Here is a 7,500-nt window from a genome sequence, read left to right on the forward strand (position 1 = left end):
TTTTTTTTTTTTTTTCCTCAATGTATTTTTGCTCGTTGAAAACAAACAGGTTATTTAAACACATAGCAAATTACGTTCCTGTTAGGTAACGTTTTAAAAAGGAATTTTGTCTTATTGTTCTCCATATAAAATAACAAGCAAACACGTTATTGGTGATGGTTCGCAATGCCACCATTGTTCTCGGGGCACCCGCAAAAATCATATATCGCAGAAACATTCGATAAAAAACGTGATTCCATATAATTATAAAAGAAAACATCTATTTCTCAATTATAATTAGTATTATTTGTACTACTGGTCTCGTTTTCAGTGTTATCTATACAACGTTTCGGTCGAGGTAACCTTCGGCCTTCTTCAAAAAGTATTATCCACAGAGACCTGTGACGTAACGGATAAAGTAGTTGGTAAAAAAGTCAGTTCTAAATGACACTTTTCTGGAAGTGTTTATTTCAATCTTCAGTGCAGACGATACTAAGAGTACAATCGCGAATCATTTAAGACTTCTACCTGGTCATGGCTGACGGAAAGAGCGCATGCTACACCCGTATAACGGTTCTGTTTGAAATTGCATGCAGATTCCTAATTTCAACGGAGATTTCCGAGTTCAACATCGTTCGAAAAGTTGTTAGAATAACACTAAATTGAGAACACTAGTCCTTATTATCAAAACAACACCAATTTTCGAACCTCATCTAAAAATCAGAAATATAATATCTATTTCCTTTTTATTAATCGATGTAGTGTTTATTTGGAAAATCGATAACATAACTTCGTAATTATTTTTTTATATTTGAATAACAATAAAAAATTCGTAATTATTTTTTTTATATTTTGAAAAACAATAAAAAAAAATTCGTAATTATTTTTTAATATATTTGAATAACAATAAAAAATTCGTAATTATTTTTTGATATATTTGAATAACAATAAAAAACTTCGGAATTATTTTTTATATTTTAATAACAATAAAAAAACTTCGTAATTATTTTTTGATATATTTGAATAACAATAAAAAACTTCGAAACTATTTTTTGATATATTTGAATAACAATAAAAAAAACTTCGTAATTATTTTTTGATATATTTGAACAACAATAAAAAAAATTCGTAATTATTTTTTGATATATTTGAATAACAATAAAAAAACTTCGGAATTATTTTTTTATATTTTAATAACAATAAAAAAACTTCGTAATTATTTTTTGATATATTGGAATAACAATAAAAACTTCGTAATTATTTTTTTATATTTGAATAACAATAAAAAACTTCGTAATTATTTTTTATATATTTGAATAACAATAAAAAAAAACTTCGTAATTAGTTTTTGATATATTTGAATAACAATAAAAAAAACTTCAGAATTATTTTTCATATTTTAATAACAATAAAAAAAATTCGAAATTATTTTTTATATATTTGAATAACAATAAAAAACTTCGGAATTATTTTTTTTATATTTCAATAGCAATAAAAATTGTAATTATTTTTTTATATATTTGAATAACAATAAATAAAATTCGTAATTATTGTTATATATTTGAATAACAATTAAAAATATTCGTAATTATTTTTTTTATATTTGAATAACAATAAAAAAATTCGTAATTATTTTTGATAGATTTGAATAACAATAAAAAACTTTGGAATAATTTTTTTTTATATTTTAATAACAATAAAAAACTTCGTAATTATTTTTTGAAATATTTGAATAACAATAAAAAAATTGTAATTATGTTTTATATTTGAATAACAATAAAAAAAATTGTAATTATTTTTTGATATATTTGAATAACAATAAAAAATTCGTAATTATTTTTTTATATTTGAATAACAATAAAAAAATCGTAATTATTTTTTGATATATTTGAATAACAATAAAAAAAACTTCAGAATTATTTTTCTATATTTGAATAAAAATAGAAAATTGTAATTATTTCTTTATATATTTGAATAACAATTAAAAAACTTCGTAATTATTTTTTATATTTGAATAACAATAAAAAAAACTTTGTAATATTTTTTTTATATTTGATTAACAATAAAAAAAATGATAATTATTTTTATATTTGAATAAAAATAAAAAAATTCGTAATTATTTTTTATATTTGAATAACAATAAAAAAATTCGTAATTATTTTTTTTATATATTTTAATAACAATAAAAAAATTCGTAATTATGTTTTATATATTTGAATAACAATAAAAAAAACTTCGGAATTATTTTTTTATATATTTGAATAACAATAAAAAAAAACTTCGGAATTATTTTTTATATATTTGAATAACAATAAAAAAAATTCAGAATTATTTATTTATATATTTGAATAACAATAAAAAAAACTTCGGAATTATTTTTTTTATATTTGAATAACAATAAAAAAAACTTCGGAATTATTTTTTATATATTTGAATAACAATAAAAAAAACTTGGGTATTATTTTTTTTATATTTGAATAACAATAAAAAAAACTTCGGAATTGTTTTTTTATATATATATTTGAATAACAATAAAAAAAACTTCGGAATTATATTTTTATATATTTTAATAACAATAAAAAAAAACTTGGGTATTATTTTTTATATATTTGAATAACAATAAAACAAACTTCGTAATTTTTTTTTTTTATAGTTGAATAACAATAAAAAAAACTTGGGTATTATTTTTTTATATATTTGAATAACAATAAAAAAAAACTTCGGAATTATATTTTTATATATTTGAATAACAATAAAAAACACTTGGTTATTATTTTTTATATATTTGAATAACAATAAAAAAAAACTTTGGATTTTTTTTTTTATTTAAATAACAACAAAAATCTTACTAACACTCTATATCAGCAATTTTCCGCACTCTTTATTTGTGCCTAAATCTAAACGGGGGTTTCATATACAAGGCTTCTTTCCTAGAACAAACCTTCGCTCGCTGCTTTCCAGCTGATTACAATATCGTTGTCTTCAAGTCCAATGTAAACAAATTCTTGCAAAGCCGTCCCCTCAGATAATTATACCAAATTTCTACTTACAATTAATAAGCTCTTATCTCGATGAATATTAACCTTTATCCTGGAGTGGCCTTCGGGCCTAACTTCTTTGTAATAAAAGCAAATAAACAAAACTAACCCGGAGGATGCTTGGTTTTCGAATTAAAGGTTATTGAGAAAATTCAGATTAATTTTCATTGTTTAGAAAATCTAACACATATATCCTATGTGTTATTTTCATATATGGGATAAATATACATTATCACAGAATGACAAGTAACATAAAATTGACTTTGTTGTTGTTTAGAATCATTTATTCAAAATGATTGTTATTGGCATTCGCTTCCACGATATCTTTCTTGTAAGAATTCTTTATAGAAGGATATCGGGTAATTACGGGAGGAATCACATAAGTGGGCGACATATATTCGAGCGTGACACACCAAAGTTGTTGGTCGTATCGTTAACCACTAAGCTACCGTAACTTCCCTGGTGTCATTGTTACGGCGCATATCAACAAATCGATAAACATGAAACTGAATAAATATGAAAGCCGTAGGGATGAGAACAAATATTTGAGAATCTTGATTCGCATGATCTTCTGCGATAGTTGGTACATACAGCGCCTCGCCTTCCCAAATAGTCACCCATCTAGTACTGGCCAGACTCTGCGTTGCTTAACTTCGGTGATCTGGCGAGAACCGGTGTGTCCACACGGTGTGGCAATACTATGCAATCATGATTTAAGTAGAAGGGGTATAAGTACTATGAGTTTACCATAGCAAATCCATTTCAAGCACTTGTAAAGCTAGCACAACTTTTACTCATTATATATTCGATATCTTTTGAATTTTAGCATGTGCGTCCAGTGGTCTACGAAAAACTGAATTGTTCCAAGTGAGTTCATCTTTCGACCGGTATTGAGACAAAATAATTCACAACCGGTGACATCACTTAAAGCGAGATAGCAAAAGAGAATTTCACTTTAAGAACTGAACATGTGCGTTTTTTTGTAAAACATGTTTTACATCAAAAATATTATGTTCGACGGAGATAGTAATAGAATTTTTTCAAAAAAATTTAATTATAAAATATTTTAGAGGGTAGAAAAATTAACGACGAACAACAACTTTTTCAAGAGTGCAAGAGCGTTCTTCATTACTTTCAAATTGGAAACTGAACTCCATTTGATTTGGTAGTTTAACAAGTCGATATATATATATATATATATATATATATATATATATATATATATATATATATATATATAGAGAGAGAGAGAGAGAGAGACAGAGAGACAGAGAGAAGGGGAAATAACCAGTTATATATAGATTGGTTCATTTATTCAATACGGGAATAAAAACAATTAGTTGGGGATAGAAGGGCCTTTTTATGCCAAGGAATTTTGAAGCCTAATGCTTCTCATCAGAAGAATAGAGAAGACGCTAGGTAACATAATGGGGATGCGGTATTTGCCCTGGGATTCATTAGGACGAAATAGATCAGTTACAATTAGAGATGTGTGGGGAGTTTTATCGAATTCTAAATAAAGGAGGAGCGTATTATATAGAATGTAATGTAGAAAGGTGTGTCGGATCTTTATCATAGTCTTAAATGTATGTAGTATAAGTTTTAAGGCTTAAGGAAAGTTGTAGTATAGATGGGTAGTAATTCAATTTTATCGGTGTGTAAGATGTCTATTATCTATGCAGGGGCATTTTATTGACAGATATATCAATCAGTTATATATATATATACATATATATATATATATATATATATATATATATATATATATGAAGAGAGAGAAAGAGAGAGAGACGGAAGAAATAACCATTTATTTGCCTATATATATATATATATATATATATATATATAGGCAAATAAATATATAAATAAATATATATAATAAAATATATATATATATATATGAAGAGAGAGAAAGAGAGAGAGACGGAAGAAATAACCATTTATTTGCCTATATATATATATATATATATATATATATATATATATATAAATATATACATATATATATAATCTTCTTCTCTGTGTAGATCGGTCTCTACTAAACGATCCTATCAATTTTTTGTCTACAGACTTAAGCCCGATATAAAAGGGATGCAGACCTGTGCAACAAATACAATTTGTTTGTTAGCCGGTAAAAATAGTTGATTGAAATAGAAAAACTGAAACTTGGCAGTTAACTAAACGTATACATTATATACAGGCGCAAGTATTCGTTGAACAACGTTTTCTAAAAGATTGATATGCATATGTAGCTTAGATAGTAATGCTGCAAAGCTATACGTCTTGGTTTCGATTCTATCTGATGGGGCACAACACATTTTTTTACAGTCGACAGCTCTAAATCTCGGACTACGAATCAATGCCGTAAATATTTCTCCTGAAGTGTCTATTAAGTGAAAACTTTCCCGTCGCAGTGCCCAAACCATCAGTTTGTTTACAAACAAACTAATAGCGGGCTTCGCTTAAATACGCATCTGATGAAAATATATATAAAAAGAGGAGGGGGCTTATATCTATCTATCTATTTATTTATCTATCCATCTATCTATCTATATATATATATAAATATCTATTTATTTATCTATCCATCTATCTATCTATCTATCTATATATATATATATATATATATATATATATATATATATATATATATATATATATATAATAAAGGAAGTTTGTATCCAGAAGGAAAAATTCATACAATCTATACTGGGTTTGTATAAATTATTTTATAATAAATAGTGAATTTAGTCATAGTAATAAGTTTTATTTATTCAAACATATATTAGTCACACATTTGAGAACATTTTTCAGTCGTAGCATAAACGCAAAGACTTTTTATCATGACGATATCGTGCTTATTATAGTCATGACTGAAACAGAGTTTGAATCTATAGCAATACTATGTTCGTATGGATAACACTTTTTATCATAAATATATACGGATTTAAATTTAAACTTATATATATATATATATAAATATATGTATGCATATATATATACATATATATATATGTATACATATACATATATCATTTTCTGATATCGTTCTGCCTTCTGATGAGAAGAATAGCAAGAATAGCATTCTTTCAAACTCCGCGAAATAAGAACATTGTAAATCGTTTTTAGAGTATTCAGTAGAACAATAAATTGTCATTGTAAAATGCAACTACTTTCTTACTATTATATATATATATATATATATATATATATATATATATATATGCGCGTGTGTAAAAAATAATATTTTTTTTTGATATTTTTTTTTTATATGACTGTCGTACAAACAAGCATAGATACTTTATAAAAAACTGGCAATGTGAAGCCGTTCATCAGTCCAGTATACAATTTTACTTAAGTATTCTGAAAAAAAATACGTAAAAATGTTTCAATTTAATACAAGTCTAATATTATATATATATATATATATATATATATATATATATATATATATATATGCAATATTACTATGATACTATAAATATAAATATTATTTATATATATAATGAATGCAAATAACACATACACACACAAACACATAAATGAATATATTTGGCTTTGGAATTATAACTAACGATATATATATATATATATATATATATATATATATATATATATGAACATTAGTGAAAAAACTCTTTAAAGCTCATTCGACTATCATTTCACCAGGAAAAGTCTATAGCAATAAAAATAATATTAATGATGAAAATAAAGAGCAATGTTTTTTTTAATTATTATTTAAGGTACCAAAAGACGATTTAAATAAACAATTTAATTCAATGAATGAGTATACGGCGATTAAAATTGAAAAAAAAACACAAACGAATTAGTCCGTTTTTATCGATTTCTTTCTGTCGGCAAAAGGAAGGCTTTCAAATCTGGATAGAGACAGATTCTAAAATTTTAAAAGTTTTGGGGATTCGCTCTATGAAGTCCCTCAAACACTCTATTTTATACTTATTAGCACAATAAGGATTCCAAACAAAATGCTGGCCAACAGCAGAGTCTAAATTGGAGAGGAAGGGAGACGTACATATCCTATACTACCCCGTCTAATTTTGGATGTATATTTAAAGGAATTTGAAATGTGCAACCTTTTTGTTCATGCAATCATGAATAAGGTCTTATGTATAACTGCTATTAATAAAAATTTCCTTGATACGAGTCTGCACATGAAATGAAGCCTGCCTACATAACCAGTATCACACTGGCATTATAAACTTAAATTGAATCCATTATAACGATGAAGTCCAACTATATAAAATCAGCAGGAGGTTCTTTAATATAGCAGGGGCGCGTTCGAAATAAATGTTCGTGTGTAGAGCACAATACTTTACTTTTGCATTGTAAACTTTAATGCAAGTCATTTTATATAAGAATAATTTTATAAAATCAACAGTAGGTTCTCTACAGTGCAATGTAGACCACAATGTATCATATACAAGCAATAATTTTATAACATCAACAGTGAAATGTATATTAC

The 7,500-nt window shown here is 25.1% G+C and overlaps 1 protein-coding gene across 7 annotated transcripts in view; it reads left to right on the forward strand.

Moving 5' to 3' along the window:
- The window catches only part of LOC145283502 (dopamine receptor 2-like), a 1,112,732-nt gene that overhangs the window by 459 nt on the left and 1,104,773 nt on the right, over positions 1–7,500 (forward strand). The gene's annotated exons all lie outside the window — the stretch shown is intronic.

The sequence above is a fragment of the Euprymna scolopes genome, chromosome 8, assembly GCF_053919585.1.
Source record: "Euprymna scolopes isolate OS-2025 chromosome 8, ASM5391958v1, whole genome shotgun sequence".
NCBI lineage: Eukaryota > Metazoa > Mollusca > Cephalopoda > Sepiida > Sepiolidae > Euprymna > Euprymna scolopes.